This window comes from Perissodus microlepis, chromosome 7, assembly GCF_051167445.1.
Source record: "Perissodus microlepis isolate ML-2025 ecotype Zambia chromosome 7, ASM5116744v1, whole genome shotgun sequence".
Taxonomy (NCBI): Eukaryota; Metazoa; Chordata; class Actinopteri; order Cichliformes; family Cichlidae; genus Perissodus; species Perissodus microlepis.
This window is the reverse complement of record NC_140467.1, coordinates 19900339-19919007: the sequence shown is the minus strand read 5'-3', so window position 1 is coordinate 19919007 and position 18669 is coordinate 19900339. Positions and strand designations below refer to the sequence as shown.

General features: G+C 36.7%; 1 protein-coding gene across 1 annotated transcript in view; it reads left to right on the top strand.

The window, feature by feature from the left end:
- The window catches only part of lingo1a (leucine rich repeat and Ig domain containing 1a), a 129303-nt gene that overhangs the window by 65045 nt on the left and 45589 nt on the right, over positions 1-18669 (top strand). Inside the window, exon 2 of the mRNA XM_084934029.1 lies at positions 2493-2638. The gene's annotated coding sequence lies outside the window, so the exon portion shown is untranslated. The remainder of the gene's footprint in view (positions 1-2492; positions 2639-18669) is intronic.

Sequence of the window (18669 nt, the reverse complement as noted above, 5' to 3'; positions counted from 1 at the left end):
TTTCGATGTGGAGGAGTAGCAGCTATAATCTGAGCATCTCTCGGATGTCTGAACTCCTCACCCTATCTCTAAGGGAGAGCCCAGCCAGCCTTTGGAGAAAGCTAATTTCCGCTGCTTGTATCTGCAGCTCATTCTTTTGGTCACTACACAAATCTCACCCCCAGGTGGTGATCAGTTGATTGCTCAACTCCAATCTTCACCTGATGATACGATTACAAAATCAAATATGTTGTTTATTATAGACAAAACTGTGATTCTCACAGAAGTCTTATAACAGAACAACAGTCTGTTCCTCTCAATCATGCCCCTCCTGGTCTCACTGTTGTTGCCCATTGAAGTCTCCCAGTAGGACGACGGAGTCACCAGATGGAGCACCCTCTAACATCCCACCAGCAACTCCAAGAGGGCTGGTACTCTGAACTGTTGTTTGGTACATAAAAACAAATGATAGTCAGAACCTGTTTCTGGGCCCGAATGCGCTGAAAAACAACTCTCTTGTCCACTAGTGAAAACTCCAGTATACAGGCAGCAAGCCAATGGGATACAAGGATAGAGTCCAGTCCCTCCAGAGCTTGGCTTGTGTGTTGAGGTGAGCCTGACTATATCTAACCAGAATCTTTCAACTTTACGCACTACCACCAGAGAGGCTACATTCATGTCCCAGTTGCCAGGCTCGATAGCTGGGGATCAGGACAGGAAAGGGCTCTGCTCTTTGTTGCCACCCGACGCACCCAACCAGTACAACGCCTGATAATTATTACTGCAGTATGCTTTATAATTCTATATCCATATCAGTCAATATCTCATTAATCAAAGGCTGCTGTATATTTTTGTTGTTGTTGTTGTTTTTATCATTCCCATACAATTACATGAAGTGTGTGAATGCTCCAGTGTACACAACACATGAAATAATCAAGTAACTTTGCAGTCTTCTGCAAAGTTCTGAACTATATTATTATGCAACATTTTCACTGTAACACAGGTGGTAGTAAATAATCTGAAACCAAATTTTATGCATTGAAATTAATTGTTTTGCGAGTAATGAGGCAGATGAAATGTAGAACATCTTGCAGAGGAAGAACAAGGTGTCTCTGTTACTGCCAACAACTCTGCAGACAAATTACACCAGCACAGATGCTTTGGACCAGAACACTTTGCTTTGGATCCAAGGTCTGACTTTTCCCAGCCAGAAAATCAAAGGGAAGTTACATCCCTTCTGATTTTAATGCATTAGATAGTTTGTGGAATGTGGAAGATCAAATGTTTGCCAAGTCATTTGCAGATGCAAACATATCTTAGTGGGATTTTTGTATATTTTCAGATTTTTGTACATAATGCTTTCATGTTTTTTGGACCAAATATGTCACAAGTTGATCTTAAGAGTTTCAGCGGTAAAATGTTCTTATTCAAAATCAAATCAGTTACTGATACCGTGGATGTTAATAATTTCACCACCAATAATTTAATCTCCTATTATTTATTTCATATAATGAAGGAACAAGTTAACTTTAGTATCCATTACCTCTGAAATACTCAAAATCTCTGGTATTTCCAAAGTCTGATCGTCTCTCACCCACAGAGAGGGAAATGGAGCATGTGGTTATTACTGGCAGGATGTTCTGATGTGAAATCCAAAAGCAAAACTGAAATACTGTTGTACTCTTTAGGAAAGAGCATTTTCAGTGTGAAGTCACTGGTAGACATCACTGATAATCACTGTTTAGTTTTTCATTTCTTAATCTGCCATTTATTATTTATAGTTAATTGAGCCTGAGGTACATTTAACCAAACCACTCATTTTAAGGATGATATAAGGATATCTTTTTAATTTTGTAATCTCTATTTCTTATGCTAACAATGGATTATGTGACTGATTATATGTGTATTTGAAAAATCGCTCTCTGTAGTGTGGAAGGAACAGAGGATTATGACCCAACTCGAGAGTTCAACTTATTTCTGCGGTGCGTTTCAGTTTTATTATTTAATTACGTTGGTTTTGTTGGTCCACAACTTTAAAGTTCTGGTTAACTCCCACAGCTCCCAGCAATAACAAGATGTTACTTTAAGCGAACAGCCTTTATTGGCACACTATATGCTATACCTGCCTAGCCGGAAACAACAGACAGATGCAGTTAGCTGTTAAATATAGTGGTGCGAGGAGCGGCTGATGATATTTCCCTCAGGAGCTGGTGGTGGTGAAAACAGAGTTAAACAAAAGCAGAAATATTGGACTTTGTGTTTTGAAATTCATCAAGTGGCCAGAAACACAACTCCAGATAAATAATAATGGTCTTTCATGTCTGTAGGATGTGTTTGGTTTCAAAGGAATAATGTCAGCATTGAATTCACAGCTTGTTTCCACGGCCAACTAATGACATTAAGTTTGGTTTATGTTTTAAAGAACATCACATTTAACACATAATATCTATTTCAAATATCACATGATTTATATGCTTTGCAGTAAGGATTCTTGTGTTGGTTGCTTCATGCAGGTGGCTGATCAACTGAAGAGGGAATGCTGTGAGGGTATGTGGATTAAGAGGAGACGTTGCTCATCTCACACCTTCAGCCTCCCACTTTCTGCACAGTAAGCAGATCCAGCGGCTCTTTGGAATCAGCAGGCCAGCAGTTACTGCCCGTGAGTATTATTGCAGTCCCAGAATTATTAAAAACTCACGCTGATCATCACACAGAATAAAGAATCTGACTTTCGCGGTGAGATCGTCTCTTAACTTCAGCATTATAAAAAGCACTGCATCTGTGGACCTTCTCTGATACCTTTTAAACCAGCCAACAATTTACACAGTAAATCAAATTAGGAATAAAAAAAACTGGACATTTGAAATGTGCGAGGATGATATAAATAGGTAGCTGGCAAAGACGTCTCACCGCATAGCAAACAGAAGAGACGCTTTGAGCATTGAAATAGCTGATCTCCTTATCTCATTGGCTTAATTAGTGTTAATACATCACAGCTCCTTGATTCACTTTACAGATCTCTCAAAAAATGTGTTTTTTTTAAACACTACTGATTTTTTTTAAGTCAAACTTGTTTTTTGAAAGGTTTGTCTTGCAGTCCCTGTTATTGTACGGCTCTTATCGTCGTGGATTGTCTTAAATAACACTTACCTTTTTTTCCAGTAAACACACAATTCTTTTAGTTGCCAAAATTTTGCTGGTTTAATTGTTGGTAGCTAAGAACTAAAATTTCATGTCAGTGAATATTTCGTTTATAGTTACTGCTACATTACTGCTATACTTGCCCACATACTTTCATTTAAAAGGTTTGCAGATTTCTTAATCCGGTCGTTAAGTCTGATGTCACTAGCCGTGTCTGGGCCCAAACTCCGCTCCAGGTCCATATATCAAACGATCACTATGGCATTACTGAGAGTTGAAAAACTGTCTAAAGTCTTTCATCTTTAATAAAATGATCAGCGTTCTGCTCTATCAGGTGCAACAATTGAGTTTAACATCCAGGCTTCCATGAAAACGGAATTTATGACATTTAACGGAGTTAGAAGTTAGCAGGAAGTTAGCTCGCTAGCTTCTATCTAAATACAATATAGCATGTCCTGACTGCGGGGTTTTGGAAACAAATTAAAACGTACAGCTCTGTTATCGCTTCCAACATAAATGAAGACAGAAAACTAAACAGCAGTGATGTTTGTAGGGTTACTGAAGTTTGGCTAGCTGGTATATAATGATGTGCTACGTGACCGCTAGCGACACAGCTATGTTAGCATAATATAAACAAGCTAACTTTTTTTTCACTCGATAAAAGTTAATGTGAGTGTTCTCGGTGGTCAGGAACAAATGTAATCGCATGGCAGGATGCTGTAAAAGGACCAAACTTCAGCCAGGAGAACAACTGAGATAATCCATCCACAATACGAGATTAGTCATTCATATACTGCTGCAACGGCGGGGCTGTAGTTACATCCTAAGGTTTTAAAAACTGAGCTTAAATAAATGATTAGCGGTAATAAAAGCCGAGGGAGGTCAACAGTGATCACTGACTGTTTTAGGAGCTTTTTGAGATTAAATAGAAGAAAATACATAATATTAAACATGTTAACAACACAAAAGCCATATTAAACGCAGACTACTTTAGGCCCAGAAGTAGGATTCGTCACGTCATCACTTAACGACCGGATAGAATAAACCAGACAACACTGCTCACTCTTCTGTTGCAACATAATTGTGTAGCTACTGTAGACAGATCATTTCTGGGACGCAGGATACACTTTACCATACTCTGCATGTAAGTGTTTACTGTATGTTGTAGCAAAGCCCCCACATTTAAGTTGTGCTTTCTATTTCACAGAAACAATATAAGTTAAGTAGTGTACTAAAACATAGTTTGCCTTGTTTTTGCTGGGACTCCTGCAAAGTCACTTTCACTGCATGTTGCCTCCCTTAAACACCAGAAATTAAATACTATGTTATAGCTGGTCAGTAATAATAAACTTATAAAGCACTCAGTAAGAAAGTTATCCTGATGGAACCTTATGTTCTACTCATTAGTGTACTTCTCTATAAAACTAAATTGTTCTCGCATTTACATTTAGGTGTCTACAATGTAATTAATGACTGGATATTAATTTGCTGTTAATAAAACATTCATTTTATGAAATGTATCTGAGTCAAAAGAGGAAAGGAAAGAGGAAATGTTTGTTGTTGATACCAGACATATAAGACATTAAACATTAAACTAAGTCCAGCTTAGTTTGTTTTGGCTTAGGGAAAAAATGTTTTTGCCTGATACTGTTTGGTATACAGTTCATTCACTTTGACTTCACTTCCTAGAGGTGAAGTCAAGAGAGGCTACCTCTTTCCCCCATAAAGTCATAATTTAACAACAACTCAAACTCTTTAAGGCAGCGGTCCCCAACCTTTTTTGCGCCACGGACCGGTTTATGCCCGACAATATTTTCATGGACTGGCCTTTAAGGTGTCGCGGATAAATACAACAAAATAAAACTAGTACCGGTACCGAAAAAAGAAAATTTATTCATAACACACGTGAAAAGACCAAGGAAAACCGAGTAAACGATAAAAACAATAACAAAATAACGCTGAAACCTGAGCCTCAACTCTCGCGGCCCGGTACCAAACGACTCACAGACCGGTACCGGTCCGAGGCCCGGGGGTTGGGGACCGCTGCTTTAAGGCATCCAAAGGGTAAAGAGTTAAAACTGCTGACTTTTAAAATATGCGTATTACTCCTGCAGAACAGCTGTGCCATTACCATTACTGACAATCAATATGGTTTAGTTTAATTTACTTTCAGCTGTGCCTTGAAGAGAAAGGACGATAAGAAAAGTATCTACAATATATAAAAAACATGAAACAGATATTCACAGATTCAAGACACTCTCTGTGAGCCGCATCATAATTGTATACACTTGTGTACCTCTTTTAAAACTCTACTCACCATTAATCTCCAGTGATCCATTTCCATAGGCCATCACTTTTTTCCTCACTGCCTTACTTTCATCTATCTGTTGTTTCATTTCATGACTTTTCATGACTTTAACACACATTAAGCTACCTTTATCTTGCTTGTTTCAATTGACTCTTTTTACTGCACATTGCCAGCATATTGACCACATTTTTTTTTCATGACAGGCTCATGCGATCTTGACCTTGTTACAGCAAGAAATAGAAGAAAGGGCTAAGGAGTAAAAACTACGATCTATTAGGTTTGTGTACCTCAGTAATATGTTCAGTGGACTGTAACTATCTCCCTGCGGATGACTAGACATCTATGCTTTTCAAGGGAGGAGCATTGAAGGAAGTGCCATCGCTTCAGCTCCTCTGTGCCAATTGCTCCAAAATGGCCAATTTCCTGTCTAGGATGTGTGTTTTCACATTTTTATCATCCCCAGCCATAGTTATCTAGTTGCACTTAGGGCCATCAGTCATCGATGCTGCGTTTAGAGGAAGCCGGTGTGCAGTAAAACTGACGGACGGCCTTCCGCATGACTGAAGATGTATGAGACATGCAGGCAAGCTAGTGGGGATTTTATTTATTTATTTATAATATTTTCAGTGCCGCCAAGAGCTGCCAAGAGGGAAAATAGCATTACTTAGAATGCCGATGACTGAAGAATTTTGGAATTCTTTAGAGTGACTTTCTGATGTTTTATTTTGTGGCTGTTATGAGGCTTTCTTATATCAAAGGAGAAACAGTGTTGATTTAAACAACAAACCTATTTTTAAAAGGATATTATTTTCAGCTCTATTGCAGTACAGCCTAGTTTTAGAAGAATGGCATGTGTACATCTTTTGTGAAAATGTTCTGAAAGTAGTTGAGAATCAAATCAATCAAAGTGGAATTTGTGCAAATTTTGGCAACAATCAGTCCATCCATCAGTCTCTTTACTTTTCTGTGTTCAGTTGCTTTACACTTATAGATGTCTTCCAGCTGAACCAAGCCATTATTCAGGTTGTCTTTGTTTGTATGCAATCCTTTAGAATGCAGTACGATAAAATAAAGAAACTGCATGACCATTTTTTGAATCAGAGGTTAAAGCTGTGCATTTACCAGTGTTATTCTTTCACGTCAGCATAAAAGCTATCAGAAGCTATTATACCTCAACAATGAACATTTTACTGTATTTTCTGCTGGAGAGGATAATAACTATGTACAGCATCAGAAAATGATTTATCATTTGCATAAGAACAGCAAAGGGACGCCTCTCAGCAAGCTCTAATGAGAAATGCTTCTTGTTCAGTTGCTTGCTTACTTACTTGGTTTCTTAATTGTTAACGTTCTTCACTGCATGAAAGTTCACCCATCAGCAAGACAAGTGAGATACATAAAGTTTAAAAAAAAAAAAAAAGATGCATACAAAACCCATTTAGTTAATGTCTGTGAGTCTGTCATTTACAACAAAAACAAAAAAGTATTTGTTGTTGGTATGCAAGTGAAATCTGCTTCTACCGCTCCTTGTTTTCGTCACAGCAACTGCATTTCAAACATGACACCCTGTCAGGTTTTTTAGTTATATCTGACACCATGTCTGCTTTTACTTGGTTTGAAACTGATGAATCACTTCTCAAAGAATGGTTGAGTGAAGTCGTCTGTGTATTTTCAGTACCTGCAACATAATTGGTTTCTCATGCTTTAGGGCAGCGCATTGTTCTTTGTCTAATTAGAGACAATTCCCTCCAGTTGGACCCTTTCATTTTCACTACAAGTTGTCAAAAGTAGATCGTATTCTAATTTCACGAAAGGATACCTTTAGGCCAACCATTCAAAATCAAATAAGCTACACTGGAATTTCTGTTTGTATTTCATGTAAACTCTGTTTGAGCTATTAGAACAAAATATTTTACGCCTGGACTGACATTCATAGCTTTTTTGACGAATAGTAATCTCGACAGAAATGAATACTATGGTGTTTAAAACTTGTTTTTAAAAAAGGATCATTTGTATTTAATTCCAGGAAAATTTAAAGTAAGTTTAAAAAAAAACATTAGCACTGACAGCCATGTTTACGTGGCTGCCAGAGCTACTAGTTTTACTGCTAGAAAAGTAGCATGTTGTCTGTTATGACAAAATAATAATTTCATCTTTTTTTCGTATGCAGTTCCCGTTTCTTCTGAATCCCTGTTTCCTTTCGTGTTAAAAGTTTATTGACTTGACTATTTCATTGATCAAGTAATAAGTGCAAAGGACGTTTTTTTCTGTTAGAAAGTACCCGTCTTCTGCTTCTAGATTGTATTTTCATAAAATACACAATATCTAAGAATGGCACCAAAGGCAACACGTCCCTGTCCTTCAGCATACAAACATAAAAACATGCCACGCCTGTAACGAATAAAAATCTTTTCAGTCGTGACTTTGCCAAAGGCAATGAATATGCCAGGGTTGTTATTGTTTATTCCTGTCCTAGTATTCTAGCTGTTAAGCACATAAGCTTGCAGTGAGCGCATGATGTCTGTTACCAAGACCTTTCATTGTCCTTAGCTTTGATGAAGGAACAGGACGCAACAGGTTGTGGTCTTGAAATTCAGGAGCATGAGTAGTGTCTGCAGTGTTAGTAGTCCCCAAAAATTCTCTCCTGCATTTAATTGAAGGGGAACAAATATAAAATCAGTAAAGAAAAAAATACAAAAGCTTTTCAAGCATCTTATATTAAAAAATCTGAAATTTCAGATATGCTGTTAAACCAGCTCGTTAGTGTGTGAAAAGCCAATCAGGTTGCTTATGTTTCTGTGTGAGATTATGACATGCTTCAAAGTTTACTCATGACGTTGACTCATGGTAACACTTTATAAGTATGAAATATTGTTACTGAATGGTAAACTGCTATTTAATTAAACTTCAGATCTTAAACTTAGATCATGTTGATTTACTAAAACAAACAAAGGGAAGATGATGTTTACTGTCTACTAGTCAGTATTCATTTGTTACTTTGTCATTAGTTTATTTATATCAAATAAATTTCCCTTTTAACAAGGGCTAGAATCCTATCTTTTACCAGCCTCAGTTATCTTTCTGAAAGCATTTACACCTACTGTATTACTTTAATAACATGATAGCCTTGTTTGCTTAAACTTTAAATAAAAACAGCTACCAGTATGGTATAGAGTTTCCATCTCAGATTTATGGTCATTCATGTTTTGGGGGGATTTTTCTAGCACAGTATGTTGGAAATCTTTAGTATCCTTGCAGCAAACCTTTCAAACTGACTATTGCAGTCATTTTATTAGTCTTTAAATCCATCCACACTGAGCTTTTCTAACCTTAAAGCTACAAATGTAAAGTACATTCCAGCATCTTTAACTTGCTATTAGCTCTGGATTTTGATATGAACCCCAAACAGCTGTAGAAAGAACATAAGATTTAGGATTATGCCTTTAATGGAAAATTAATTTGAGATGTTTACTTTGTCCAGTCCAAATGTCATCCCAGCTATTCAGAGCATATCTGAAGTTCAGTGGTTCTTGTTTAAACAGGCTGATGTGGTGGTGAAAAAGAGCTCAAAGGCTTGGGGGAAAGGGTTGTTAATTTAAGGGGAGGTCACGTTGCCCAAGAGTTTAATTTGACTTTTGAGAAGTCTTTTCTATTCAGACAACTGAATATCAGTAAGTTTTTTTTTGCCTTTCAGCTTGACTTACTATCAACCTACTTTTGACACACACTCACATACACACGTGCAAAATATGATAAGAGAAAAATCACCCCCTTGCACAGCATTTTGCCTCTCTGTCAATAGGCAAAGATTGCAGTTCAAAAGTAGTCTTGTTTTTCTTTTTAAAATAAAGCTGAGGCAAAATAGGCCTTGATCTCTTGGAGCAAAAAGTGTGTTTGTGGAAGATTTCCTCTAATCCTTGCAGCTAAGTGCAAAACAAGAATCCAAGGTCAGCTTTCCAAGGGATGCAGGGGCCATATTTCTATCATATAAAGGGATTTACACAGTGGAGCTCTGTGGTGTGTAGCTTTTCTGCTTCCATTGTCTCAAGAATATACACCAACTCTGCATGTTTACATAAGCAGGTATGCAGCCTCCAATATATCACACAAAGCAAAAGTGCATGCTTGAATGAAACCACCCAGGTTTTTCTTTGTAATGTATGTATGTTGGTTTTGGCATGAGGTGCTGCTATGGAAGAATGTGTTGTGTTTATGTACATGAATACAACACAAAAGCATACAGGACGCTTTTGTGCATCATCACATGTAATATGAAGAAGCTCATTTCTATTGAGGGAACAACTTGGATTTGAAAAGTTCTTTCTGTAAAGGTGACTGCTCTTCTTGACACGCAGTAGATAAGAAATTCAGATACATTATGATTTTTCAGGAATTTGCATTCTTTGTGAATGCATGTGTAGGTGTATTACATATGCGTCATTACTGGGAATGATATTAAAATAGCTGAGGGAATTAATCTCTATTGCTTATGATGTATGTTTTAATGGTCCCCTAAATGGATATTCAGTAGTCATTAATCTTACATATGAAATGGGTTCTATAATCATTTCCACAAGGACTTTGCTCAGAAGAAATGACAGCAGGACATCAATGTATTTTTCCAAAATTAATGTGTAATCACAAAAGGGAATGGGGTGATAATTTCTTAGCATTATTTTTTTTCTTATATCACAAAAAAAATACAGCTGTGCAGAAGTGAGTAATGGAGTCAGATATTGTAGAAGTATAGCAGTTTGTTGGAAATATGTTTAGTTTGTAAACAGACCCAAGGGTTAGCAGCAACTTCCTCTCGTAAAGGTTTAGTTTTATCTGTCTAAAAGCTGTTGGGGTCAGCTTTTAGAATGATTGAAAAGCATTAGTGCATGAAGGTCATTGCCCCACATATTGGCAAGCGCCTTACGCTACCAAAGATTATACTACTGAGTCTCATCCAAGGTTGGCAGCGATAATTTGGAGCTAAAGCTACATATAAATATTGGTGTGTTTAACAGATAAGTAATGTCTTAGAGTGCATGGTGAGGTGGTGATTTTAAAAAAGAAAAACATGGACAAAAGTCAGGCCAACATATTAAATGAAAGTTGTCTTAGCAACAGGGACATGCTAAGCTGGCTTCACTGTTTTGTGTTAACTACAACCACTGTAGATTTGGCTTTCAGGAATACCTAGGATGATGACTTTTTGATCCCATTCAGTGTAACCCAAAATATATAGCTTTGATAGTATTTCAGTTATAACAGTCTAACTGCAGTGAGCCAACTGAAAAGATTTCTTTGTCAACAAAAATCTGATTGGATACTTCTGTCTTAAAATAGTTTCTGGAAATGATCCAGTCATTAAAAACTAAACATGACAGAAAATAATTTCTCATATAATTAGTGGAGAATTATATATGAAAATAAATACAACATATAAGAAGAAGGGCCTGTGGTTGCCTTTTTATCCTCTTGAGCCCCAAAGGTCTTACTGAGGTTCCTGCTCAAAAATGACATGCCCAAAATAATTAGAGTAGTTCTCTTCAATTACAAACTCTGTGTAAACCATCTTGGTATCAAAATAAAAATTTCATCAGAGTGCAAATATGACATTGTCAAAGTTACTGACGTTGGAACATTGAAAAAGTAAGTGGATTTTTTTTCCTAATTTATATGGATTTTATTGCATATAATCACTTTGAAAATATGCTTCAGTAGACAATAACCTCAAGAAAACCAGTGATCAGATCAACATATGAACATGATCTGTGCAAAGATTGATTGATTGAGCAAAGTAACCAGATGGTTGATGGAGACTTTGATTGGGATGCGTTAGACGACCCAAATGATGTGTACACTGGGAAGAGGAGGGTTGCACAATAGCTGTCACGTAAAGCAGACAGATAGACCACAAATGAATTTAAAGTACAATGAATAATGGCTGATTGTCTTAAAGAACATAATAGTTCATAGGGGGTCATATGATTGTTGGGCTTTTCTCTGTATCTACTGTACAATATAAAGCGCCTTGAGGTGACTTTTGTTGTGATTTGGCGCTATATAAATAAAATTGAATTGAATTGAATAGATAAAGTATAAGAGAAAGGTACTAACAATGCAATTTTACAGTGGGACATTGGAAGTGAAATAGCCCGTATCAGAACAGATTCTGAACACCTTTCTATGTTTTCCTGTCCACACAGTAAGCAGTTTGCAGCAGTGTGGTAACCAGAGACCATAGAAAGTTAATGAAAGTTAATAAGTAACAATGGGAAGGGGAAAAAAGACGGCTATGCAAAATGGGAATATCCCAAGATAAACTTTTCTGAAACTTTTCTTTGAGGTGGGCAACTGACTACCAGTGACAATGCAGAAAACCAGTTATTGACGTATGACAGGTGTAGTCTTTGCTACCGTGAGTTTTCACAGTCAGGATGAGTGTCAGCGTGTGGTTTGTACACACAGTTACACACACAGCCAAATAGAGCCTTGAATGTTTGCACACAACCGTCAGCAAGAAAGCAATATGTAACAAGCAAATCGCTCCCTGTTAGGACGCAACTATGCATTCAACGGTAAGTGATGCCAAGATCCCCCCCCCCTTTTGTTAGTCCGTAATGTAGCCTTCGCAACACACTCATGTTCTGTTGCTCAGTTTACTTACAGAGGAAGGGGGAAACAAGAAAAAATTCTGTTACCTGATTAATGTCCCACTCACTGAGCACACAAAGAAAAATGAAATCATTTCTGTTTTGTTTTGGATGTGACCTTGCAAAAACCTTAGGTGTATTTTTTTCTTGTCTCTTCAGCTTGCACATACTACCTGCCCTTTTATAAATTTCTGTCATACCTTGTTGCATCCTGTCTCACAAACACATTTAATTTAATCTACACCCACACTGGTGAAAATGCTTTTGACAGAACATATTTTCTCATATATAACTACCGAATAGCTGCAGACAGAAAACATGGCGTGTATTACATAACATTTCAAAGATGTCTGTGTAGGTTCTCAGTCATCCAGGTCATGATAGTCTAAGGAGCTTAGAAAAAAAGCGACTGCACTTCTTTAAGTTTCTTTTAGACGTTTTTACCTCTCATCCGAGAAGCTTCTTCAGTTCTAAGACCAAATGGAGAAACAACATTTTAAATACTTACACTGCATTGCTTGGTGGTTTCAACTGACTTTGAGTTCACAAAAAGTAAAAGTCGTTAGTGTACCTCACCGGCCTGTTTCAGTCCACCTAGTCATGAGGTAATTGTTGATGAAACAGTAATTTTAGTTACTATGGACTGGAATTATAAAACAGCCATTCAATTGTTATTATTAATTTATTTGTAATTTTGTTGGAAGTGTTGTTTGTAAGAAATAGTTTACCAGATCCATTGTATGAAGTATGGCATCTGAAGAGCTTCACTTTTTGTGTTTCTGTGTATGAGCCACTGTATCTGCTTTTTCTCTGTCTTGAAGTTTAGTGGAAGTAGCCACTTTATTTGATACTGCATCAACCAGAAATATGGTACCTCTGAAAAATGCATAATTTAACAAGTAATTTCTATTACACTAGTACCTGTGAAAATGAAAAAAAAAATCTAGCAGGGACAATTTTATTTTCAGATTTCCTCTTAAAGTAGCTTTCAAATCTAAATATTATTTTTCTGTCAGGGCATACAAACTCTCATAGTGTTTAGTGGTTGCCCTGCTTTGCCACATTAACATATCCAGTGAGGAGTCTCAAGAAATAAACAAGATAGAAAAAAAACCCTCATCTGAGCATTTGTATGAAACCCATTTTTCAGTAAGTTTTGTGGTTGTTCCCGATGCAGGATTATTGCAGGATCAATTAAAGTATACTTACTTTGAATGTGCAATCCAAGAGAAACTGGTTAAACTACATGACTTTAAACAGCATCAAGCTCATTTCTATTGTCAGCTCCTGGCTAACTTAGCTGACATTCCCAGTGAACTGAATAGTTTCTAAAATCTTAATCCAATTGGCCTGTTCATACGACCATGAAATATATCATCGGTTGCTAAAAAACAAAAGAAAAGAAAACTCTCCCATTTTTCAATTTCTACTGCTGCATGTTTAAATTGTATCAGCCCTGGATTTTTTCAATCTTCCCTTTACCTGCATAATAATCAAAGTTGATGACAGAAAATTCTGTCACATGTGATACACGGTGGGAACAATAAACCAGTTCTCTCTGTGTGTCTCACTTGCTTACATAAGAAGAGAAAGACAAACAAATAGCAGCCAATATGCAGCCCAGCAAGGTTTGCTTATTGTCTCTTCAAGCAGAAATCCATTTTCTCAAGGCACTGTAGACACCCGAGAATAAAAGACACAGAGGTATTCCTCCTGAAGGTCAAGAGTAGAGGAAACAGAAGTCAAGAAATTACTTTTTCATCCACAGTGAAAAATGTAAATCTAAATAAATTATGATTTGATTCCTCACATTTTTTTTTTTACCATCATGGTTTACTTTCTGTAAAAAAAAAAAATAATTCAATCGAGTAAGATAGAAAGATCTTACTCGTGCTGTAAGGTGAAGGAAAAACCTGAAATTCCCTTTAATTTATATTCTTTATATTGCTTATTGGCTTTATTCAATGTAACAAATAAATACATAAATACAAATCTCTCAATGTAAAAGAAAAAAAAAAACAGCCAGTTGTTTGCAATTTAAGTGTATTTTAATGAACACTATAATTTGCTCTAAAATTACTGGCTTCAGCTTTACTCAGGTGAAGATGTACATTCTTTGTTCTTCTCTACCCTGGAGAGCTGTGGAGTGTGCCAGTACAATGGCAAGACAGTAAGCAGACTTTAATTGATTCCGCCAATTACTCTGTCTGCTGGCAACAAAGTGTGGCAAGTTACAGTGAGAAGCAAATCGGTTTAATGAGACTAGGTGTCCCCGGCCTGGTTTCAGGGAGTTTGACGAGCAGAATACTGCAGTTGGCTGTGATGATACAAGACACCGATCACAGCAACAGCCCATTACATCCAAACCTACTGTATTTTGCAATGTGAGAATGTAGCCTTTCAACACACTTCTTACAGTGACATCATCTAAGCCGCCTACACGCAGAAGATTTATATGTTCTCGGCAAGGTTTAAGAGTGCTTAATAGCACATGTGATGTGATATTTTTCATCATGTCTACTTTCATGTTTAAATTAGTCTTTATTCTCTTCAGTCTTTTTCAGTGGAAAACCAGTCTAGAAATATAGCCTCAGTGAAAGCATGAACTAGCTGTTTGACAAATAACCTTCTATGGTATCAAGTGGCAGTAACTAATGTGTTGCATCTGAGGAAAATAGCATTGATTGTGAGATTTACTCCCTATTGAGAAGCAATTTGTTTGGTCTTTTTTTCTTTTTCTTTTTTTTGCAGAATGTGAAGTATGGTTATACAATACTGGAGATATAAGCCTGTGGGTGGGAGGTAGAGCAGATGCAGTGTGCCACACCAAAGTTCTAGGAAGAGGTGCCTCAATGATCTGAACTGCCGATCTTTGAAAAAGAATGAATGGTAATTAATCATTTGCAAAAAAAGGAAAAAAAAGATACATCAAGGTGATCACAGATCAAACCCTTAGAGCACAGCTCCCAGTCTTTCCTTCAAACAACAATTACTCACACCTCTGTGAATATCATGGTTGGAAGGAGAAAGCAATGTTAGATAATGGTATTATCAAGGGAATTACATTAGAACCCTTGAGACTTCAAAAAGGGTTCTTTACAAAAGCAATTATGCAGCTTGTTTGTCTCAGAGCTTTCTTACCCCACAACTTTGTGTCAATAACCTTAAAAGTAAATAGCTAAGTAGGGCTCAAGGGGCTGTAGAAAATATCACTGAAGGTCGCATTTAGACTTCCCTGTAGCGAGAAGGGTAGTTTACAAAGGTGGTAAAAGAGCTGGATATTTTCTGCTTTTTCAGGACGTGAAGATTAATTACAGGGTCACATTAAAGATTGGCACAGGCTTTAAAAGCCTCAGTAGACACACAGTGTGGAGCCGCAGTACACTGGAGTAAACATCTGCATTACACAGAGGGAGAGAGTCAGGATAAATTACATGTTCAGTCTTTTAAAAGCCATGAGTTTTATACTCTGATTTCACTTGCACATTCAACAGACAATTTCTTACAAGTTAATCCATCAAAAGAGCTTTTGATGTCGATGACAAAAAAAGACAAAAAAAAATTCCTCCAAAAAACAAAAATATATAATGGCCTTGCAGGATGCGTATTAACCTCCTAAGACCCGAACTCTTCCACGGCATTCATTTTTAATTTCTCTTTGATATTTGGGCATATTGGGGCCCGATGAATGTAAAAACAAAGAATTACCAGATTTGATTTTTTACGTTATTTTTGTTTTTAAGAAAAATAAGAGCCACATATGAGGATATTCGTTTAAAATTTTGATAGAACTGTAGCAGTATAATGTCCTCGTAGGTGGATATCAGGCCCTTGTAGAGCAAAATTGAGTATTTTGGTCTAAATAACCCAAAATGTGATGTCCACATATGTGGACGCCAGGTCCTAGGAGGTTAAATTAGAAAAAGGTGTAGCCTTTTTAAAGCATGACACAAATAAGCTCATACATTTGTAATTTTGTATAAACACATAACAACTTAAATGTTTAAACAATGGCAACGATTCTACTTGTCTATTCTATTAATAAAAAATCATTTTGTTTCATACTGCAGGGTGTATTGTGTACATTGTAACAACAAACTACTTCACATTAAAAAGCGCACTGCCTTTCACTCTCAACCTCTGTTCAAGGCTATTTAGGCTTGTCACGAAACCTGAAATGACTGAATTGATGATGAGCAATTAATTTCTTCCCAAATAAAGACACAAGGTCGTCCTTTGAGTTTGCTTTCAAAAATAATCCAGATATAAAAATGAAAAAATGATATGAAAAAAAGAAACACGCCACAAAGCGTTACGAAACACACTTACTGTTTAAGGTAATACACATTTCATGATTTCCTAAAAAGGACAGGGAAGAAAAACACACACAGGACTGGCTTTATGAAAACATTCATTCTGGTGCTTTTATTTGTAATCCATTTCAATCATAAACACATTGATTTAGCCGTATTTGCTAGTTCATTCTCTTTACATTAAACAGTGTAACCAATACAGGTTGTTTCTGATGCCATACATATAAATACACACATACACAAAGTGAAACCACTTATTCTTGGAGACGACATGAAATATGACAAATACGAAAACTATCTAGCTAAACTATCTAGCCAAACACTAAAACACACAGTTTGCCTCACTCTTTTCACCCTGGCATGCGAAAAGAGGAGCAAGCAGTTAGATGTTTTTCAGGAGCAAAGGGAAAACACCTTTTTCAAGAAGAGTTTCCAGCTGAAAATTGGACATTTACATCAGTAGGTGGAGTTTTCCTCTCTCCCAGGAGTGTCATTGCTGCTTGGATTGGGGCTTTCAGTTTATCAGTATCAGGTCTTCTTTTTCATGCGTGGCATGACCAGGGTATGCCCAAGCTGTCTCAGGTAGATCTGGAGGTGTCCCCAGTGTCCTATTAACTTCTGGGAAGTTCCCCATCCACTTAACAAAGGCAGCAATAGCATCTGATTTTATATTCTTTGAAATGTCTGACAGAGTGCTCTTATCTCCCTTGATACTGTATGATATGGCAGATATTAACCAAATAATTTATTAAATCTTCAAGGGCAAAATTAGGTGTTTTTGACTGGGACTGCGACACATTTTTTTCTTTTTTAAAATAAGCACTAATAAAGACAGAAACAAGAACATGTAGATGTGATATCATTAGGGACAAAATTGTTGACAAAGTCATAAAAATTAGAATGAGATACAGCAACATCTATACGTAGTACAGAGCGAGGTGCTTGATTTGCCTATAAACAACAATGTTTAGCTACTTCTGGAGGAATAGAAAACATGATGAAAGAAATTATTTGTCATGCTTTTTGCAAATGGAATAGAGCGTAAACAGGGGGCTACAACATGTATTATTCTACATGGTTTGCAGAGCCTACCTTGCCCTGTCAATCGTTCGGGAGACCTTTTAATCCAGTGACTTCCCTGTGGCCTTGGCTTGTCTCCAGCTGTGAGCAGCAAGTGTTTATTGGCTGTGGTATCAGTGGGATACTTGTAGTGGCCCGCCTCACCTTTAATTCTTAGATTCTTGCCAAGGCTGTGACAAGCAACTCTTTGGCTTCAGCTGAAGTAAAAATGTAAGTCTATGTGAGGATCCTAAATAAATCAAAGGTATATCCACAGCTGTCCCAGAGGATTCTGGTCCTCTGCTGTTTCTTTTTTTTTTCTTGTTTTTTGTTTTTTTTTTACACCAAAAAAATTAGATCCTTACTGCATTATTTGGACTTTACTTAATTATTATATATCATTTATTAATAATTATGGGAAAGACTGTAATACAAGCATGACTTCAAAAATCTTTGTATCTGATGAAGAACTATAGAATCGTGAAATATTGTCCGATTGTTATGCTGTTTACACTAATTAGTCTGATAAAGCATTGCAATTAAAGGTCAAAACTTCCTTTGGAAAATGGGTCAAGGAGCTTATATAATATTTTTTTTAAATAACATATTAATTTAAGGTGTATTTAATATTCTCTATATTAATTATACAGTATAATATCCTGGATACAACATAGGAGTCAAAACCAAACTTTGGGATTATGATACCTGTCATAGAACACCATTGTTAGAGCAGAAATAGTTGAATAGTTATATGCCTTTCCTTCCTTGGTCTTGGCATATAATTAACCTTCAATCATCATTTCACTCATCAGTGTCAAGAATAATTCTATAAATTAAATCTAGCACCACAGGGGGCTCCTTGTGTGAAAGAAGTCACCTACTATTTTATAATAGTTCTTCTGAGATAAAAAAAAAAAATGTGATAAGTCCTCCCACCATGAAAGGCTTTAATATCTGACAGCATGTGCTGCCAAAGTTATTACTTTCGAATGCTTCAGCTCAAGGCCAGAACAGTGAACCCAGTTACTGTAAGCACGCACCGGAGACACATCCACATTGCATCAGAGTCACTATGACGTGGATTAAAACCATAAAAAAGTAAAATAAGATTACAATTCACGAGAACAGCTAAATATAAAGATGTACTAAAAGAAACTCATATTCTGAAGGATATATTAAATGTGTTTTTGCTACATTTGTTTCTGGGAGCTGAGGAACTTTATCA